Raw genomic sequence first — 22,705 nt, 5'->3', positions numbered from 1 at the left:
ATTAAATGTATTGGTTACAGTGACAAGAGGATGGAGCTAGGCTCCACTCGAGGTGCCCAGCAATGGCACGAGAGGAATGGGCAGAAACTGATGCGCAGAAATTCCCCCTGGACATGAGGAAAAGCTTCCCTGTGCAGTGAGTGAGCCTGGAACAGACCTCAGAGATGGTCTGGAGTCTCCTCCCTGAGGATATTCCAGAGCTGTCTGGACACACTCCTGTGCCCTGTGTTCTTGAAACCTGTCAGCAGAGTTCTGTCCTGATGTGAGGCTGGTGGCATCACCAGAAAGGCTTCACGGGATGCAAACCCGGCTGATGCACCCCAAAAATGCAGCTGCCTCTGCACTGCCCAGTTCTCACACAAATGCTCTGTCTCATCATTTATTATCATTTCCTTCCCCTTTAAAAATCCTCAAAAATGCCCTATCATGGCCCTGGATTTCTCTCTATTAAACTTATATTTTTATTGCTGAAATTTTTATTGCATTCTTTGTTACAAGCCACTAAACCCGTATGGTGCTCCTGAGCATTTCACAATTCCTCTATCTCGGCCCTGTTTGTTGTTTTCTCACTAAAAAGGCTTTTTTTTTTTTTTTTCCAGGGAAAAATTCTGCACTTTCTGCTTTTCTCTTCAGTATTTCCCATATAAATTCAGCAATAATATTCTCCCCGCCTCAGTGACAGGAGCAAAGCAATGATTAGCCAGCAAGCAAAACACTAATTTTTACATATTTTTTAAAATCAGAATTAAAGTGGTTTAGAGAATCACATTTAAAAGACAAACAGCACTGTAATTTCCTTGCATCGTGGGTGGAAAATTCCCAGACAAACATTATCTGTACTGACCTGAACGGGCTTTCAGAGCAACAATCAATACCACATTTGCCAATGAGCAGGAGCGTTCCTGTGATGATACATTAGGCATTTATAAAATACAATAATCACTTAAATGATTAAGCTATGATTCCATAACTTTTTGCTGCATTGTCTCAGTGTAATACACGTAATTGCAGGGTGTTGTATCTGATAATTTATCATAATAAAAAAATGAAATATTTTTGTTGTCAGGCTGGGCAGTTGAAGAATTAAACAATTATAAGCCCCCTCTCCAAACGCAGGGATTTTATTAAGAAATATTATGCTAAATATTTTTTAAATTCTTTTGCTACGCTAAAATCATATGGAGAATATGGAGAAGAGGCACTAGATGGTGCTGTAGCATCCCCTTTCGCAGGTTTCCTCTGGCAGAATTATTCAGCTGCTCTGCTCTGCCAGCTTTGGGGCTTCTGTTTTTAGGGGATTCACTGCAAACAACGGCAAACTTTGATCTACAGCGTTATCCTTTTAAATGAGGGGATTTTGTGTTTCTGCAGCGTGCTGGTTTGAGCGGGCTGTGTAAAAAGGAGTCTGGATATTAATTAAACTGGTAAAAGTTCTGTGTACTTGCGCCTTTGATTTCTGCCCTGCCAATAAATTGGCTCATTATCCACCCAAACCTGCTGTTCCAGGCAGAACCAAGCAATCTCTCCAATATTCCAAAATAAAAAGTGACTCCCTACCTTTAGACAATTTATTAAACACTGCCGTGTTAACAGTAGAAAGCAGCTATGGGACAAAAAGAAAATCTATACTTTAGACATGGAAAAAAAAAAAAAAAAGTTACAAAAAATGCACGAAGCCACAGCCAGGCAGCCCCAGCACTGAAGACACTTGTCCCGTCCACATGGCCATGGAAATCCCTGGCTTTTCAAGGGGACTTGCCACTCCCTTTGTCCCCACTGTGCTGCACTGATCAGGGGGATGTGTCACCTGCCAGTCCCCAGCAAAGGGGGGAACTCTCTGAGTGCTGAGCTGCCAGCTCTGCACACACCCCGGTATCGGCTGTGCCACCCCAAAACACCTCCTCAGGGCTGGATGTACCCAAGAGGACACAGCCACGGAGGAAGGGGACCCCAAAATGAAAACAGTGCTGGGCAGAGCTGTTGTAGAACAGGAGAGCCGGGACAGCTGCTGGGAAGGTGAAGAGCAGCAGAGGAGCAGAGAGTTTATCCCGGGAAGCTGATTGTGGCTTCAGCCCCAGTGAGAACAGGGCATATTTACAATTCCTTGTGATATTTGCTGCCTGGGTGAGGCTGGTGACAAAGGAGCAGCTCTGGATGTGCAGGAGGGACAAAGGGCCCATTAGCCAAACTCGCCTGTTTGCCATGGAGAGGCAAATCCTGCTGCCAGAGCCCTCGCCAAGCAACAGAACAGTCTGGCAAGGGTGCAAAAACCACATTCCACACAAGTGACAGACAGCACGGCAGGGAAAGCAAATGGGGCTATAAACACAAAACTGGTCCAATAAAGGGAATGAAAAGTGAGGGAAAACTCTGTAACGCTTCCTGGAAGGTGACACCAAGGCAAAGGGACGCTTGAGGAATGTTTCTGTAAATCCAGAGCTGCCAGACCCTGCTCCCAGATCACCTGAGATGTGTCCGCAGCTTTGAGGTACAGGTTAGCACAGACCTCATGTACCCATTGCAAAGAAGATTTGTCAGAAATAAGGGTTGGGTATTTCCTTGAATTTTTCTATCACAAAATTTTTGGTCCTTTCTGTGTTAATGGGGTCCCATAATTTGAAGGAGCATAAACACAAGTGGCTCCAGTGAGTCCTACAAGCTATAACACTGATTTTTCCTTCTCCATTGTTCCTCCTGGGTCTGTCAGCAAGTTCAATGTATTTATAGCTCAATGTATATATAATTTTGGACATTATTTCCCAAGAAGATCCAGGTAGCCCTGTCTGAGCAAGAGTTTATGCAGAGCTCACTGCAGTGATCCCCACTCACAGTGCAGACAGTGTTGGTTTTATCCCTGTGTATATTACCCAACAAACTGTTCCCATATATTATGTAAAATCATGTAAATAGGCATATATACATTTAGATAGAGGGAGCTTGCTCATAAATCTCACTTCAGGTTAAAATACAGAGCACTAAGTCTGAGTTAAAAGTACTGTTTATATTTTGCTGTGGATTTAGAGCAGGCTTCTTCCATTATCCATGCAGGAAAACCACTCAGAACTCGGGGAGCTTGAGAGGAGTTAATACAGCCACATTTACAACAATATTGTCCTTAATCTTGGGAATTTATCCTGGGAGTTTGCCTGCAGTTTGTCTTGGGGAGGAAGTCCACTAACCACTGCAGATGGTGGCAGTGAAAACCTATCACTGAGTCAGGGAGGGAAAGAACACAGAAAGCCTTGAAAATCAAGATTTTTTGGGTTTTTTTTCACATCATAACTTACAGAAATTCAGCAGAGACTGAGCACACTGCCTTTGCAGTCTGCCTAGTTAGGGTCTCTCCACTCCTTGGGCTGAAAGATATTATTAACATCATCCCCCAACTCTTTTTAGTAGTGGCACTGAATATTGCATCACTGTGATCCAAAGCTGGGAAAGAAAAAATGCATGCAATGTAATGGACATAAACTGCAGGCAATGGGCATAAACGCCAAAGTCTGCTGGACTCCTGCCTCAGGCAGAAGAGGAGTGCACTCTCTAGATGTGATCTTAAGCTTCTGCAGTTCTTATTTTCATAGCAGCATAAAATGGGAAATAAATGGGAAAATAAATTTGGTTGGGAGGAGCATTAAAAATCCTCTCATTCCACGCCCTGCCTGGGCAGGGAACCCTTCCAGGTTTCTCCAGGCCCTGTCCAGCCTGACCCATCCCATCCATGCTGGTCCATGACCTTCCCAGTCCTCTCTGGGACCTTTCCCTGCAGGAGTCCCTGAGCTCCATCATTTTTGGGACAGCCCAATCCCTTTGGGAGCTCAAGAAGGCCTTGGGGATGTTCCATGACCTTCCCAGTCCTCTCTGAAGCCTTTCCCTGCAGGAGTCCCTGAGCTCCATCATTTTTGGGACAGCCCAATCCTCAAGCCCAAAACTCAAGAAAGCCTTGGGGTTGTTCAGCTTCCTCAGCTCCCCCTCGTTTCAAACCCTTCCTGCTGCCAGTTCTGCCTCTGCTGGAAGGAAAAAGGATCTTGCTGTGAGGGAACCTCTGTCAGATCGCCTCTCTCAGGTACAAAACTACTCACTGAGGTGTGTTTGCTCTTTACCAGCATAACCTGCACATCAAGAGGATTCCCCTAACTCTGAACTCACGAACAGCTTTAGAGGGCTTTGGAAAAAGCAACAGTGAGAACCTCCACCGGGAATGGCAGGGAAATGCACCTTCAGAAAATGGAAATTCTCACTCTGCACAGGATGTTTCGGGTATTTGATTTCCAGTGCCTTCAGAGGACTGCCTGAATATTTAACTGGCATCAAATCAGCTCTCAGCGGAGAGTTTGCTTGTGCCTGTGCATTCTGAGAGGTAAAAAATAACTCAGTAATCAGATTTTAAGCTGTTATCTAATTGCAGAGAAGGTAGCACTGCAGAAAACCTCCAGCAACTCAGTCATTAAAGGTTCTCTCACCCAATTTTCACCTCGTTTAAGGGCAGATGTGCACGGATTCCAGAAGGAAACAGATGTTTTCATCCCACCCGAGCTCCTTCCTGGGGGTAATCGCCTGTAAATAGCGAGGTTATTAAGCTGTTAGTTGAATATCACTGCCCACCAAGCATGACAAGTTCATCAAAGCAGAAGTTCCACTACAAAGTCCCACTCAGAGTTAATTTCCTCCAATGTCTGGGTGTTTAAGGAGATTTTCAGCAATAGATCATATTCTGTGGGCCGTTCCCAACAGGTGATTTCCTACAATGTTCTGAATCACTGGAAATGCTCCATTTTACAACACTAATACTGCCCTAGAATTTGTCATTGATTTCATGCCTCACAAGTTTTAAGATCCTGAAGAAGCCAACAAACTATTCCACAAGGAGCTGACCTTCATTTAACGACCTGTCATTATCACTGGAAATAAGAACAGTAACAATCAAACTGAGATACAGATTTCCTCCCCTTTCTTTTCATTCATTCTATTTCATATAATTCAAATATTGCAGCTTCTTACAGGGTTTAAATATACAGGTTGTCTAAATATGTATTATACAGCTAGGCATGTTTTCTTCAGAGCGTTTTTTTAAATAATGTATTTTGTATATGTAATTCGTTTTGGCATTTAGTTACACTAGAATGGAGGCCAATTAATTTGGCCTTTGCCTAAATTTCTGAAAATTCAATCAGTCGATTAATCTTTTATTACTAATATGGACATACAAACAATTTACTAATGGTTCTAGGAGATCGTGGCTCGACGGAAAATTGGATGTATTCTCTCATTTTAAATCTCCTATTGTTTTGTTACAGAATCTCACCACCCATTCCGTGTCACAGAAGGCAAACCCGAGGCACAAAAGGCGTGAGGCTGCTGGGAATTAATTTCCAAAGTCAGGTAAAATGTCATTCCATTGTTCTTTTGTAAATCATCCCCCCAGCACCTGGAGCATAAGGAAATGAAAAATGGAACAGACTATTAAGCTAAATGGCCTTTTGGAAAGCTGGAGTGAAAGCTTTACAAATGATGTATTGTGGGAGGGCAGCTCAATGTTTTTGTGGGTTCTCTATGGTTTGTTCTTCCCCCTGATAAGATGGGATTGAAATGAAAAGAGGCCTGACCAGACACGTTCTCACTGACTCCATCACCAGGGCCTGACACTCCCCTGGAAGAAGCCCAGCCATTTTCTCAAATCAAAACTCAGTAATTCCCTTTTAATGCTTTATTTACTGGGAGCTGGAGCAGGCAGAGGGACCAGGAGCTGCAGCAGGGCCCCACCCCAGAGACCTTCACAGCTCCCAAGGAAAAGGCACTTTCTGCAAAGTCACTGGTGACACCGTGGGATTTTATCCCTGGCACCCAGGAATGTTTGGAAGGAACGTTAAAAATTGGGATAAAAGTTGGGATAACTCACAGGTTTCCCTGCTGGAAACTCTCCGAGTGTTCTGTGCCTGGTTAACTCCATGCCCAGTGCTCTGTGCCCTAAGAGCCACTGGGACAACTGGTTTGAGCATGGAGGCTTCAGTGGTTTCCTGCTGCATCCCCCCTCCTGCTCTTTCCAACCCTTTTTGGGAACAGCTTTGCAACATCTCTCAGTAAAGCTTCTAAATGCAGTGGATTCGGGGATATTTTTAAAGATGAGTTTCTTTCATTTTCACACCTGAGAGATCTCCTTCCATCTCCTTGGAATGGGTCAGGAAGGGACAAATTGGACATGGAACAGCCTTGCTGATCTTAAGGCATCTGGGAGCTAATTTCCAAGGGAAATTCCAGCTGGCAACTGCTGTAAGAGTCTGTATTCAGACGTACAAGAGGGCTGAAAACAAGATGGAAATGGTAGTTATTTAAATTTAGCCAGAAGAATGCAGTTCTGGGTGCCATAATTAATTCAATGTATCCTCTCCTCACCCCCTGGCACTTGCTGGGAGCTGAGCAAACACCACGTGGAACAACCTGGCACTTCCCTGGGAGTGGCAAAAATCAGGTTCAGACTGGGAAAACTCAGGGGAAACTGCCCCATCTAAGAGCCCTGCTGGAATTGTGCTATCCCTGACACCCCCTGGCAGCCAGGAACACCCAGGGAACTCTGCAGGGCTCCCTCCTGACTGAAGTGAAGGCAATAATTATGATTTGGTTAATTACTAAAGAACTAAAGGCTGCTGCCATTCAATGCAGACAATAATTCAGATTATTAAGAGCTTCCCCAGAGGTGAGGGAAAATCCTTCCCCTCCAAGGGCAGCCCTGTCCCTGTCACAGCTCCAGCAGCAGCCTGGGGTGCAGAGGGCATCACACTGGGAGGAGTGGGCCGTGTGCCTTTTGTTCAGAGATCATTTATTCCTTTAATTCTGGTGCTAATTGAATTTCCATCCTTTACTGGGAGGGTGTGGAGGCACCAGAGCAGCTGTGGTTGCCCCATCCCTGGCAGTGCCCATGGCCAGGCTGGACAGGGATCCTGGAGTGTCCCAATCCCAGGGAGTGGAATGAAATCACCTCTAAGCTCCCTTCCAACCCAAACCCTCCCAGGGTCCCTGAGATCCCTGCCCAGGCTGAAGGAACAGTGGATTTTCCAAACATTCCACGTGCAAAGCCCGGTGCTTGGGAAGGAATAATCCCTTTCAGACCTCAGGCTGGGGCTGGCCAGGAGGAAAATCCTTGCCTGAGGATGCCCTGGGTAGAATTTTATCAGTTGGACCAGCTGAGTATTCCTGAGTCACCTGAATAAAAAGGATTCAGCCTAAGGACGGTCCGGATCTCCTGGAGCAGAATCAAAAGCAAAGAATCTATTCCATTGACAAAATAATTAAACCATTAATAACTGCATGCATATAACTTTGGGGACTGAATGATATCAATTAAATTCAATTAACATCTGCACAATGCTTTGAGGACATAAAACGTCATGTAACGCCAAAGAAATTTTAGAATTAATCCTATTAATCCTATTTTTAGGATTTATTAATCCTAAAATAGTTTCCGCTGCACTAGCACGCTGCTAAATGTGAAAATCACTAGAAGCAAAGGCAGGGTTCTCCAAAGATTTAGGGAGGTTGGTAATCCCTTTGTATGGAAAAGTGAGAGTTTTTTACCCGAAATCAAGTTCCAGTTGAAACTGGCAGTTACAGGTGAATCAATATTGATGCCATTTCAAAATCACCATATTCTCTGTACAGCTATTGATTCTGGCAGGAGTGACTAAAGGAAGGATATACATAAATATACCAAAAAAAGAGGAAAGCTGGATATTAATGTCATCTTCTATCATCGTAGGCACTAACATGGCTGGAAAGTATTGATTACCTTAAAAGCCCCTAATAACTAAAGAACTATTGACTTAATATTTTCTCTAATCCTCCATGAAATTTTACAGTAAGTCCTGATGTATTTTCTGTTAAGAGTTTTAGGGCTCAACTATATCATGTCCTTATCTGGAGTGTCAGCTCTGGGGCTTACACTGCAGCTGATGAGAGCTCTGCTAAAGGTGAGGAATAACTCTCAAGATTTAAGTCTGGTTTCAGGGATTTTGGAAATAGATACATCTGCTAATGTCTATTATTCTGTAGCTTTTGTCTTTTAAATAATCTTTATCATTAGGGAATAATCCAATATACATTTTTTTTCAGTAGGAACAAGGGTTCTGCTCATAATTACTCAAGTACAGCTGTTCTGAAAATTCCCTCAGCGTTGGGTAAGTGTCTCAACAGCCTTTTTTATTGCTTCCTATTTTCCTAGCACACTCACAGCCTGGCTTCCTGAAACTCCAATGGGTGATACTTGTCCAGGTAAAATAAGGGAATAGTGAATGGAAATTTACCCAAACACCTGAATTCTTCAATCCTCTACTTCCAGACCTCCACCCCTACAAACCTCACCTCCCCAGACTGCCAGTGCACAGAAAAGCTCACCCTCAGCAGTTCTCCTGAGCCAAATTCTATTCATTCCAAGCTTATTTACACAAATACTTATCCAGATCTTACTAACAAACACCAGAACTGCAAGAATATCTCTGCTTTTTCCAAAAAGATTAAAGACTTTTAGATAAGAACTGGTTGCAGAAACAACATGGAAAGAGAAGCTCTAGAGCTCCCAGTGCCTGACTTCCTTCCCACCCCCTGAGCAGCATCACTGGGTAACTCCTATTTTCCAAGCCCTCTTTGTGGAGTGAAGGTGGTACAAAATGGGATCCAGCAAAAACCAGACTCTTTTCCCTTGCCTCCAGTAAAACCAAGGGCTTTCCTTGATCCCACGAGTCACATCTAACCCTTCGTGACTGGTTTTGGCTCAGTCCTGTGATCACTTATTTATCACTCACTGTGTCACAGGAGCAGTGTGACATTAAAAATTAAAAATGGGGCAGTTTTTCATGTGCTCTTTCAGGGCCAGGACCCCTTGAAGCCATTCAAGCCCCAAGTCCTGCTTTAGTCCTGCTTTAGTCCTGCTTTAGGCTGGGCCCTCCCCTGGGTCCCCATCCCAGGCTGAGGAGGGAGGTGCAGGGAGCTCGGCCCCACAGCTCTGTGCTCAGAGGAGGCACAGCACTGCACTAATTATCTTAATGACTGGAAATGAACTGTGAGTTTCTTAAGAGCCATTGAAGCAAAACGCTGGGAGTCAATCTCCCCACATTAATACCAGAGTGCTGGAGATGGCTCATCTCTTTGAGATGATGAACTACATCTGCTAGATTTCCCCAGCTAATAGCAGGCCAAGTGTTAAAGCCTCCAACTTCCCCTCACATCCTCCTGAGGAAATAAAGGAAAAGGAGGAAAAGAGAAACCCCACACAGCACCTTCCAGCCGGGCTGTGCTGAGCTGGAGCACTTTGTCCAGCAGTGCATCCCCAGGGACAGCTGGCAGGGAATGGGCAGGGCCACCCTGCTCCTGCGGCAGCACAGAGTGGCACCGGGATCCCCCGTGGCTCGGGATGCCCTGAGGGATGTGGGATCATCTGTGGGATGTGGGATGCCCTGAGGGATGCAGGATGCTGTGCAGGATGCAGGAATGCTGTGCAGGATGCAGGAATGCTGTATGAGATGCAAGATGCTGTGTGGGATGCAGGAATGCTGTGTGGGGTGCCCTGAGGGATGCAGGATGCTCTGTGGGATGCAGGAATGCTGTGTGGGATGCAGGATGCTCTGTGGGATGCAGGATGCTGTGTGGGATGCAGGATGCTGTGAGGGATGCAGGAATGCTGTGTGGGATGCAGGAATGCTGTGTGGGATGCAGGAATGCTGTGTGGGATGCAGGAATGCTCTGTGGGATGCAGGATGCTGTGAGGGATGCAGGAATGCTGTGTGGGATGCAGGATACCCTGTGGGATGCAGGAATGCTCTGTGGGATGCAGGATACCCTGTAGGATGCAGGATGCTCTGTGGGATGCAGGACACTGTGTGGGATGCAGGAATGCTGTGCAGGCTGCAGGAATGCTGTGTGGGATGCAGGAATGCCGTGCAGGCTGCAGAAATGCTCTGCTGCACAGGGCCTGCATGCGTGGCTGGCTCTGCAGTGTGGCATTTCCAGACCAGCAGTTACTCCTCTATCCCTGTTTGCTCATTCCTGCTCTAACGCTGCTGTTCATTGCTGATTTGCGTTTTCTTTGTATAGCCAAGGAAATGCAAATACGGGATTTAATCAGGAGGATGAGCCCCGACAGCAGTGTTTGCCAAACAGTTTAGTGAGCGTGAGCACCTCCATTAGAGACAGAAGTTGCAGCAGCTTTAACAGACAATATTCAGGCAGCTCTGAGCATCCAAGCAGAAAAAAAAATCACCTAAAATCATGATTCATTTTTTAAAACGCTGCCCGAGCTTTAGTCCCTTAAAAAGAAAAACGTCATTACTATTTCAGGGAAGCTTTCATTGAGTTCCAAGTGCTGGCATGCCAGTGTGGCACACATAGCCGTGGACAGCCCTCAGCCCTGGGTCAGAGCTGTCTCCAGAGTGCCTGGAAGAGCAGCCCTGGGCACGGAGAGCTCATCCAGCCTCCCCTGGAGGGGCAGAGCCATCCAGTGCCATTAACTGCTCCTGCTCTGTGTAATGTGCATCAGATTGCAAATGGAGCTGAGATTAAACACAGCCCTTAATGGCTCTGCAAACGCATCCGGGAAAAAAACATCAGAGCATTCACCACTGAATTAACTCCTCATTTTTGCCGACACGGCCCTGTTTGCATTCCTCTGCAGCCTGGCCTCTGCAGAGCCTTCCCTCACCTCAGGCAGGGCTGGAGTTCCTTACTTCAGGAATAAACCAGGCATGAGATGGAGCAGAAGGATTTCCACAGTGCTCAGCCCGATGCTCCTGATCTGGGTCCAACCAGAACCTTCCATCTCAGAGCTCGGGGTGCACACACCACAGCCCAGCTCCAGGCCCATCATGAGCAAAGAGTTCAGGGAATCCAGTCCTTTTTCTTCCCTGCTCCAGGAATCCTTTGAGGAGATTGTCTTCCTCAAAGACATTCATCATTGGAATGGATTTATCCCATTTCATTTCAAAGGCTCGGATGGAAAAGGCCACAGAGGCTGAAATTCCAGACTCAGGAGCCATCAGTCTGATAAAAGGTTTGGAACAGGTGCCCAGAGCAGCTGTGGCTGCCCCTGGATCCCTGGCAGTGCCCAAGGCCAGGTTGGACACTGGGGCTGGAGCAGCCTGGGACAGTGGGAGGTGTCCCTGCCATGGCAGGGGTGGGATGGGATGAGTTTTCATGTCCCTCTCAACACTCTCTGATTCTGTGACAGGTGACACCAGAGTCTTTCTCCTCCCTGATCCCACATCTGCTCAAACTCTCCTGGAGAGAATATCCAAAAGGAGAAATCAGGCACGGTGACATTTCCTCACTGTCAATATTCCCTTTCCAGGTCATCCAGCAGCACTCAGCCCTGTGCCCCAGTGGCCGTGCAGGACCCTGTCCCCGTGAGCACACAGAGCCCTCTGCAGTGACAGCAGCACAATAATTCACTTTGTACAAGGAGTGACCTGCCTTGTAACAGGGCCGGTTGTACAAACCCTTCCAGCAGAGCCCTCAGTGGGGGTCACTGCCCTTCTGCTGCCCTGTGCTGGGACATTGGCAGCACAGCTCTGCCCCTTTGGCCACGTTCAGTTTTTAAACACTGAATAATTTAACAGCACAGTTCTGTGGCTGCAGCATTGTTCACATCACTTTGATGGCTCTTATTCCTGAAATTCATCTGGGCCCTCTGCACATGCCCGTGGTGATCCCAGAACACCGAGTCCTCCAGCCCACCTCCAACCCCTGTCCCAGCATCCCAACCTCGTCTGTTTGATAGAAATAATCACATTTCATACTCACTGCTACATCCCTGCGCTGCTGAGCCTCCAGCTGACCCCTGCAGTGCCTTTGCTTCGGCAGCCAAAGTTCCCAGGGCTTGGAACAGGAGTGCAAAGAGTGCAATACTTTCTCCATGGAAATATTGCTGGAGAGCAGCTCATTCCTGCCTTCCCCATCGCTCCAGGGTGAGCTGGGAAACCAAACCCAAGGTGAATTCTCTCCAGTAATTTTCCTTTTGCCCATTACCTCGTGCTCAGTGCACCAGAAGTGCGCATTTCTGCGTGGCTCAGAGATAAAGGATTGTTTAGATGTTTATTAAACAACGGAGTTGAATGAAATCAATCCCTTTATGTTGTCTGGAGGACGGAAGTTAATTGGAAGACAACAATGATTTACTCCAGTTTGAAATACCAAGCGGGGTTTGGAGTAAGTTAATGACAACGAGGATCAGAATGAGAGTGTGGAAAATGGGAATTTTATTGTACTTCCTACTGAAGTACTTTTGTAAATGAGCGTGCTCTCGCCTCACTGTGAGAGGTCCCCCCAGCTTGCTTTGCTCTTCCACATTTGAATGTTAGCTGAGGGTGTGTTAAACACCATCACTGGACACTGGACAGCAACTTCATTTTCTAAATAAAACACCAGGGAGGAGCCAGAGTGGCAGCTGGGGGGAATCTCCTGGACACAAGATGCAGATAAACAAGAGCTGGGCAGCTGAGAGCAGGGACACCCCATCCCTCGCTGTGCCCCCGCAAAGGTTCGGGTGGTGCCAATCCAAAATGTCACCACTGCCGTTTGGGAAAAGCCACTGTGGCATTTTCAGAGTTTTCCACCTCTGCCTGTCGTGCCCACGCTAATTTCTGGTGCTGAAGGGGATTTTTTCGGTAGAAGAGGCACATCTGCAGCAAATGCTGAGCATTTGTTCCCTGGAATAAAGACAAATAACAGGGAGGGCTCCAAATGCTCCCAGCAGCAGTGCAATGACTGCACAACAGCCCACAGAGCCCAGTGAGGATCTCACAGAGCTGAAGTGGGATTTATACTGCACAGGCAGAGATGGGAGTGGGGCCATCAACAGGAGAGCTCCAGGGAGGGGAAATGGGGCCTTTCCCACCGAAATGCTTCGAGGGGATTGCCAAGAGCCTGGAATGCCAAAACTGGGCACCTCCAGGGCCCCCTGCAAGGGCAGAGGCTCCCAAAGCTGGAAGCGTTGTTGGGAAATGGCAGGAACAGAGATGCTGTTTGTTCTCAGTGCCCTGAGAGCACCTCCTGCATTGGGAAGGGAGGGCAATGACAAGGGAAGGGGAACATTCCAGGGATGTTCCTGTGTTGTCCCTCCTGTGTCCCTGCCACACCTCACCGGGGCGGATGCTCCGCTCACCTTGTCTGGCCTCCAAGCACCTCAAAGGCCACACTTGTGTTATTCCCTTTCCTCTCTGGGGGCACAGAACTCCCTCAGCTCTCCTGGCTTACTCTGAACCAGGATTAAACGGAATTTTGTGCAAAGATGTTTTTGTTGCTGTTGAGGGATGGTCAAATTCCCCATCAGATCACGCCAGGAAATCCAATGGTTTCCTCAGCAACTCTCCACCCTCCTCCTCTCCCATGGGAGAATCAACCTCCTCCCTCCCTCCTCTGTCACCGCCTCCTCCTCCTCTTCCTCTTCCATAAAAGACAAGGCGCCAGCTGGCATTAAGAAAAATACCCCACATTTTCTTCTCTCCTCCTCCCCACCAAAACATTTATGAGTTTCAATTTTCCTTGTGTTTTCCACCACCAGTTTGGAGCAGCTTCTTGCTTGCCCTGTGCCCCCTGCCCCAGGAGCTGGGGACATTCCCATGATCCACGGATCCCTGAGGGCACAGGAATTAATCCCACTGGCACAGGCTGGCCACACCCTCTCATTGTTTCATTACAACCTTTTTTCCCCTCATTTATTTCTTTTTACATCTCTGACCCACAGATCTCTTCATCCCTGCCTTCAGCAGTTGTTTATTGTTTATCTGAACATCTCCTGCCATTGTCTAACATTCCCTTCCAGCCCTCCTCAAACATTTGGTTTCTCCTGCCCTTCCTTAGCTTAGACCAAATCCCACTGCAGTCCTTTCAGTTTAACATCTGCTTTGGTTACTCCCGTTGCTCTTCCATAAAGTATTCCCAAACAATCTTGTAGCTCCAATATTTTGCTCCACTAACAAACCTGGAGCTCCCACAGAGCTCTTCTGGAGACATCTGAGTTTACCACAGGTTTAAAGATCCCCTTTCCAGAAGCACCAGCTCTTACACCACGGGAAATTAAAACTATTAACATGGTTTGGATTATTTTGTCTGCAGGCAAAAGCAGATTGCTGTTGCAAGGGAATTATTCCTGAGATATTGCTCTCTGCTTGTTCCTCCACAAGGACAGAGTTATAAAAAAATTATGCAATGCTATAAGCTTAAAATATGTGGAAAAGGGAAAAATAACAAGTCTGCAACATTTGCAAGTGAAAAAATACCATGCAATTCAAATTCCTCTGGAATTTACAAACCCGAGGAGTTGTCAAGTGTCAGTCCAAGTTTCTCCTTACAGTGCGTGTTTGTCACCCCCCCAAACCTCCCCCAAATTCCCAGCTCACACTGCAGTGGGAGCTCAGTGAATCCCTCTGCAGCAAAGCCAGCTCCCTCCTGGAGTGTCCTTGGAGAGACAGCCAGGACACTCTGAGTATCCAAAAGTGTTATCCAAAAGTCTCTCATACCTTTTCTCTGTAGCCTCCCATGGGCAGCTCCACACAGCTCTGGCTCTTTCTCTCCTTCTCCCTTCCCTCTGCAGCTCCAGCTGGCTCCTTGCTGTCCCCACACCTCCCCCTGTCTGTCCCTTGGACAATGTCTGTCCCTCTATCCCTCCCTGCTCACAGCAGGGCCCAGCTGAGCCCCCCCAGCCAGCTCCTGTCTGTCCCCCGGAGCAGGAGGGCAGGGCTGGCCCCTCTTTGGGGATTAACAGAGCTGCAGGGTGTGGGGCAGGGCTGCCTCCTGCACCGGAGTGTCCAAAACTGGGGAAGTGCCCTGCACCCAAAGCTGATCCAGTCTCGGCCCCTGACACCTTCCACCATCCCAGGCTGTCCCAAGTCTCATCCAGCCTGGCCCTGGACAATCCAGGGATGGGGCAGCCACAGCTTCTGTGGACATTTGGCTTTATAGCTCCTTCTGCACATCAAACATCTCCTTTTCCCTGATTTTCCTAACTGTCCGACACCAACCACCAAAGACACCCAACATTAAAACCCTTTGGCCATCACCTCTGGAAGCCTCTGCCCCTCTGCAGAGATGTTCTTCCTCCTCAGCACAGGGGAGCAGGGGGGTGAGGCTGGGCTGGGTGGCACAGGACAGAGAGCTGGAGACACCTGAGGAGCTGAGGGAGACCTTCAGGCAGAGCTGGGCTGGCACTGCAGGGCACAGAGAGCCCTGTGGAGGGTGGGGATGCTGGGCAGGGCAGGGTGGAGCCCTAGGGGAAATTGGAGGGGAGTCCCTTGTTTCCTGCATCTCCTGTCAATTCCTGGATTTATCCCTAGGAAAAGATACTGCACTGCCTTTTCAGAACACACACTGCAGAAAAGGTGCTTTACATGTCAAGCAGGCTCCCTTTCCACCGGAGCCCTTTGAATACAGTTTAGCAGCAGATACATGAAATAAACAGAGAGGCAGCCACAAAGCTCATCCATCCACTCCTGATTAGTTCCACAATGCCTCCCATCCGTGCATCACTTCAGGTGGAACGCTCTGCCTTGCCCTGCCTCCTAAATTCTGTGTATTTGAGGAAATATCGAGTGAGGCAGCAGGATGCAGCAGGATATTTGTCAGCACATCGATCGGGATTTGCATGGCAGGGCGGTTTGTGCTCAGCCTGTTCCTCCCCAGCCCAAAGCACGGCGTGAATTCCTGGGAAATTGATGGCCCTGTTCCTCCCAAGCTGCTCGGTTCAGTCCCTCAGCTGCTGACAGGTCTCAATTCCAAACACGGGGTTGTTCAGCACAAAACAAAAGGGCAGCGCTGCCCCGATCGATGCGGGCTCGTGGGAAGCTGCCAGGGGAAATTCATCTCCCAGAACTTCTGCCTTGGAGAGGCTGCGGAGCCAGGAATGCCCCAGGGCACCACAGCTGCACCCATCCTGCCTGGGAGGGTTTCAATCCATGCAATCTCCCCCAGAATTCCAATCCCAGCACCTGTTATGTCAAAGGAGACAGATCTGTGATCCACATCCACTTGAGCCACACAAAAGAGAGAGGGATATGCAAATATCTTCTTCACATGCTGCATTGTACAGTCTTTTCCTCTCATTATTCCCCTCATTTTACCTGTCATTAAGGGGCAAAAACCCTTAAGTTTTTGTTTTCCCAGTCCTTGATTTTCAGACAATGAGAATGAGATTCCCAAGATGGGAGCAGAGCACTGCCAAGAGCCCCTTGACCAGTTCCTGTCGTCCTGCTCAGGCATTTGTATGGGAATGGAAGCAGAATTCCAGCTGTAGACAGGGGAATGGAAGCAGAATTCCAGCCACAGACAGGGGAATGGAAACAAAATTCCAGCTATGGATATGGGAATGGAAGCAGAATTCCAGCTGTAGATATGGGAATGGAAGTGGAATTCCAGTCATGGATATGGGAATGGAAGTGGAATTCCAGCCATAGACAGGGGAATGGAAGCAGAATTCCAGCCATAGATGTGGGAATGGAAGTGGAATTCCAGCCCTGGATATGGGAATTTCAGCACAGCACAGGAGGGTGTTGGATTACCAGGAATGGGTTTGACACAGGCAGCACTTGAAGCCCCCAGAGCTTCCAGCTGCTGAGGGGCGCTGGGAAGAGCAGGTCCCAAAATCCATGCCATAACTGCCAGGACCACATCATTAATAGGAACAGTCATTAATTACAGAGGACTTGACTTTCCAAAGGGTCCTGGAGGTAACAGAGCCCTGGTTTGTGTGACTCCTCACCCTCATCCTCATCCTCATCCTCATCCTCATCCTCATCCTCATCCTCATCCTCATCCTCGTCCTCGTCCTCGTCCTCGTCCTCGTCCTCGTCCTCGTCCTCGTCCTCGTCCTCATCCTCATCCTCATCCTCATCCTCATCCATGGTGCCATAAAGATCTCTGGTTTTGACACAGCCAGTGGGGCTGTCCTTGGGATGAAGCAAAACCTTCTAAGGAACAGATGGAGCAGGGCAGCTCCTGACCAAAAATAGACATTCCTTTAAAAATAGATGAAAGCAACATTTAATTTAGTTGAAAGGTGGAAATGAACCATTAAGAAATTCAGGCTCGTCTAAATACCTGCTTGTCATGTATATTTAATTGTTTTCATTTCCATTTGGATTGTGCTCTGCACTTACACAATGGCCACAGCTTGTCCTCAAGTGTCTGAGCATGGAGAGGATTTGAGAGGATCCTGAAAGGGAGAAGGATGAGGAGATTTCTGGGAAAAATAGATGCCAAAAACACCCTAAAGGCTGTTATGAAGAATTATTAATCAGTCCTTGATAAAGAGATGCAAAAGCAGGGTAAGTAGCAGGACAAACCCACATTACAAATACATCAGCCATAAAAAAACTGCTGCTTGAAGAGTCTGGTAGAATAAATCACCATTTTCCTTCTTTTTCTTCAAACCAGGACAAACCAGTGGGAAGTGTTGCTCCAAACCACTTCATTAATATCAGATCAGCTGCAGAAGACATTTTAGAAGGAGCTAATTACCAAACCTCTGATCAATGTGCAGTGGGATGGAGGTTGTGGCTCCTGCAGGTTCCAGACCTCAGCTCCAGAGATGTTCTTCAGAGTCCTTGAAAAACTCATTTTCTTCACAACTCCCCTCATTATTTATTAATGACTGTTATTCTGAATTCTGGATCACCATCATTTCCTCGAGCAGGAGCATCATTTTTCCTTCTCTTATCAAAACAGAGTCAGGAACTTGAGTACCTTCCCCTGGGGCTTGTGTGTCCCCCTTTTCTCCAAGCCAGGAGCCCTCATATCCAGAACTTACATGGATCCAGCAGGAATTGATGTGAGATCCTCAAAGAGTTTGATGTTTTCTCTTCAGAAATTCCTGCCAAAGGCATTTGCTTTCAGCTGGGATAATGAAATTCAAAGAGATCAGGACCTGGCAGTAGCTGGCCGTGCAGAGAAGGTGTTTTGTCAGTACAAGTGGCACTTTGACCACCAGGACATTTTTCCTGCACGTCCCCAGTTCCAGAGGGATTCTGCACCCGTGCTCCCAGGGCTGGTCAAGATCTGAGTGCAACTCCCTGATGCTCCTCTGGCAGCTCTGCCAGCAGAGCTGAGTCAATTAGGGGCATGGAAAATCATCCCAGTGGGTGCCTTCCTTATGGAAACGAGTTATTACACGGAGGTTCAACTAATGTGAGCATAAAAAAATGATCTCTTTGCTCAGAGAGAGGACAGATGGTTCTCCCTCCTTGTGAAGGGTTGGTTTTTCAACACAAGCTGCCTCTCCAGTGGAGAGGGGGGGAGAATCATCTTTTAATTACTGCTCCACTGGCTGAAAGCACATTCTTGGAGCAGAAGGTATTAGATGGAGTTTTCTTACACCAAAGGCAGACATAAAAAAGAAATCACAGAACTGTTTTGGTTAACGGGAGGAAAACTCATATTAAAAAATCCCCACTAGAACTGGCTGATTCTTCCCCACTTTACACAGAACAACCTGAATCAAAGCCAGAGCCTCTTTTCTTAGGAGGTGAAACACAAACACCCAAAGAATTAAGTGACAATTCCTTCATGTTCCTGAGTTATGGATTAGAAAAATCGTCTCAGCAGCACTGATCAATGGGAACTTCAAAGAGAAACATGGCCCATCCATTACAGTTCCTCCCAATTACATCCTTCTGCTGAGAGCTGCATTTTATGTTCCTTCCAGGCTTCCAAAAAAGAGGGAGCAGGATTTTAAAAAACAGCTTCTAAGCGAGTTTTACCTTTTTATTGAATTTAAACACCACAGGACTGGTTATATTGGGAGTAAATTCTGAACTGCTGGTGCTACCTCTGAAATGGAAGCACCATTTTCAAACAAAAATCACAAACATCTCAAAGCTCTTGGTTTTTCTGATCATTTTCTTTCCTTTTTGTTGAGTCGTGTTTAGCAAATTTTGCCTAAATTGACGGATCATTTTGAGAAAGCTGAAAATCATTTACCTGATTTGGTCGGGTGAGCTGTGGGTTCTCGTCAGGTTATTTCAGTCTCCTGAGTGCTCAGAGTTTTGGAGAGGAGTTTGGGATTGTTCCCTCTTTTTCTCCTGGAAACCACAGAGAAATGTGACTCCATCCTTCTCCCTCCATCAGCCAAAGGCTTCCTTAAAGTGGAGAATCCCACCTGAAGCCAGGAAAACACTGGAAAACAGAAAAACAGCAGCAGCATCTCCTGAGTGTTGGTGCTTTTCTATTTTGTTTTTTTTTTACCTCCAGCCCATCGGGTGCCCAGCAGCTCCCACCATTCCCAAATGTCCTGCTGGAGATGAGCCTGTTCTGGATGGTGATTCCCACTGCTCCAAACCTGCCCCACATTCCCTTCAAGGAGGAGCTCTCTGAGCCTTTCAGAGGGCTGAGGAGCAGTTCTGCACACAGAACAGGGAATTATCCCCTGCTTTCCTCAGCACTGGCTGATCCTGGCACCCCCAGGTGTGACCAGCAGCATTCCCTTTCTCCCAGCCTTTGGAATTCTCCAGGCTGCTGCTGCACACAGCCAGCCCCGCTGGTGACCAGCAGCTCCCAATTAACTGATGTCATCTTAAAGGCCATTAACCAGCCCTCCCTGTCACTGCAGTGTCACTGCAGTGTCACCCCCTGGTTATCCAGAATTAGCCAGGGCTTGCTTTGGCTTGCAGGGCACAGATAACAATGGATTCTATTCCGTGTACCAATTATCCCTGAAATTAGGCTGCACACAGGGGACTGCTGAGCTGCCTTGGGGAAATCACATTTTTCCCCCCACTCCCACTGCAGCCCCCTTCTCCCAGCCCACCTCGACACCTCCCACCTCATCATTTCTCCCTGGCTGGGAGATGAAGGCGTTCTCTCATCATCCTCCTGCCCAGCTCCGGGCTGCTCCTCACACCAAAGGAGCCTCCAGCTCAGGTGTAACTTTGTGATGTCTCTCTTCAGCCTGACAGGTAAACCTGGATCCAAAAAACTGTTAAAAAATTCACCTTTGGGGGGCAATTAGTCTGCAAGGATCATTTCTGTGAGTCCTCAGCACTGAGAACCTTGTCAGGGGGTTGGATGCCAGCCCTGTTAACGCTGAGGGTGGCACAGGGCTGGGAGGAGCTGCCCTGCCCGTGCCCTGGGCACTCCCACGGTGGCATGAGGGGCTCTGGGCTGTGACTTGTGCTGCCCTCCCCCTGCTCAGGCATTCCAAACACAGCTCCTGCACACAGCCAGGCTGAGCTTTCACCTGTCACTTGCCAGGAGAGGTCCCAGCTTTGGGCATTTTTCTAACAGCAAACGGGGTTGTCAAGGAAATAAATGTTTATACAGCACGTTGGATTTATCACTGGAGTAAATCAGATGATGCTGGGGAAAAGCAGGAGTGGAAGTTACCTACAGGCAAGGCAGCTTGAGAGATCCTTCTTCCCAGAGTGCCTGAGCCAGGGAATCTCTCTGGGAGCTCAGCACACTCAGCCCGGAGCCCAGCTGGTTCCAGCAGTGCCTTTGGTCTTTAATCACTCCAGAGACACAACTCCCACTGATACCAGCACAGCTTTTGCATTCTTGCAAAACCAGCAGCTTTTTTGTGTTGGTGTTATTTTGGTTTTTTGGGGGATTTTTTTGAGGCAAAATCACATGCTCAGCTCGAGGGGGAACTGGGTGGTAAAACCTCAGTGAAAATGCCAGGCAAGTCTCCTTTTTGACCTGACTCAAAATTAAAAATGTAATAAATAGCACTGAGCAGAGAGCTCGGGAAATGCTGTAAGAGCAGTGAGTGGGATCCTTGCTTTGGGCACAGTGTGTAGGAAAATAGGTGCATATAAATACACTTCTGAACTATCGAGAGTCATGTATGAACTGAAAACAAAGACCTCCTACATACCCACACTGCAATCCCACACACAGACAGCAGGCTGCTGAATTTGGGTTAGCAGCATCGAAGAGGAAATGTTTATATTCCTGTGTCTTCTGTGAAACTTGGTTTGAAATGAAACAAGAAGGGTGGGGCGGATCTTTTTACAAGGGATGAAGGACAAGGGGAATGGCTTTAAGCTGCCAGGGGGCAGGGAAGGATGGGAGATTGGGCAGGAATTGTTCCCTGGGAGGGTGGGCAGCCCTGGCACAGGGTGCCCAGAGCAGCTGTGGCTGTCCCTGGATCCCTGGCAGTGCCCAAGGCCAGGTTGGACACTGGGGCTGGAGCAGCCTGGGACAGTGGGAGGTGTCCCTGCCATGGCAGGGGTGGCACTGGATGGGCTCTGAGGTCCCTTCCCACCCAAACCAGTCTGGGATTTAAATGTCTTTTTAAACTCTGAGCACGGAGCAGCAGCTCCATGGAGGTAAAAGCAGCTTCTTGCCCAGTGGGGCAGGATCTGTGTGTGGCCCTGGATAAACCCAGGTCACCCGAGGCAGCAGCACTTCCCTGCCCTCCCCAGCTCTGCAGACAGAACAAGGATTAAGGTTATCAAGTTAATTAAGGTTATCAAGTCCCCATGCCCAGCTTTCAGTGCAGACGAGGCTCTCCCAGCTCAGCTGATTTATGGGATACTCAGGGCATTTCGCTCCTGTGTCCATGGCCCAACCTCCCCTTTTCCTAAGCAGTCCCAAAGTCTGACCTGTGATGGCCTCAGCATTGTCCTGGCCCTGCCCTGTGGGTGCAGGTCCTGTCAGACAGAGCCAGAAGGGGATGCTCTGCTGCACTGCTGCCCTCTGGAAGGGCAGGGATATTGCCACCCCCTTCCAGTGCCACCCCTGGGTCCTGTGGCATGCCAGGCCACAGAGCTGGCAGCTCCCCGGGAGAGCAGGGAAGAGTTTCCCACTTCTATCTTTTTGTACTTACTAAGATATAACCTTATTCTTGGAAAAAATCTCAGTCCATGAGTTATACCTGTGAGTAAAAAAAACACCTTTTTTTTTTTTCCTAAAAATAAACCAACCTGACAGAAACTCATGAGTTTATCAAATTTTTGAGGGGCTGAAAAACTCCTAAACTTAACTTAGGATCCAGTTTTCCTGCGGCAGTTTCTCAGCCCTGGTAGAAGCTGGAGATATTGGAGCGAGGAACAGAGATATTCCAGATTTATTGTCAGCCTGACAATGATTATGTAGCCCATTGAGATGGAGTGGGGTGATTTAGTGGTTTGGAGGCGTTTGTCAGGGCTGATGAATGCATCTGGTGATTCAGGCAATGAAAATGGGAGATTTCCAGCTGGTGGCAGATAAAGGATGCTGCCTGATACACGGGGTTATGGCACGGGTTAGAGAAGGGCATAAAATTTTTATTTGTTTCTCATTTAGAGTTTTAGAGGGAGATGGGAAGGAAGATACACTTCCCTCAGCTGAGGAGGCTGTGGGGAGGGCATTTCCTAACTCAGATTTGGCTTCCTTGTGCCCCTGGTTTCTCACCTGCACAGGATCCAGGTGGGTGCCCCAGGGACACCTCGTGGGCACTCCAGGCTCCCCCAGCATCCCCAGCTCTGCAGGGAGATGTGCAAATACTGATTTTCTCATTTGACTGCTAAGGTTTGATACACAGCCAGCTGGAAATGAGAAATTGCCTTTAGATGGGTCCAAAATATGGGCATTTTCTTAGACAAAATGAGTGAAACGAGCTTTTGAAATTCCAGCCATATCCAGACAATTTACAGCTCTTTTTGGTCTCAAGTTCATGGATAGAAACAGATTCTTATGAAAACAAAGTGTTTTGAGGTGTTTTATACTGAATTTGTACACAAATGCCAGAATGGTTTGG

The sequence above is a fragment of the Prinia subflava genome, chromosome 14 (assembly GCF_021018805.1).
Source record: "Prinia subflava isolate CZ2003 ecotype Zambia chromosome 14, Cam_Psub_1.2, whole genome shotgun sequence".
In the NCBI taxonomy this organism is placed as follows: Eukaryota; Metazoa; Chordata; class Aves; order Passeriformes; family Cisticolidae; genus Prinia; species Prinia subflava.
This window is presented reverse-complemented; position numbering follows the sequence as displayed.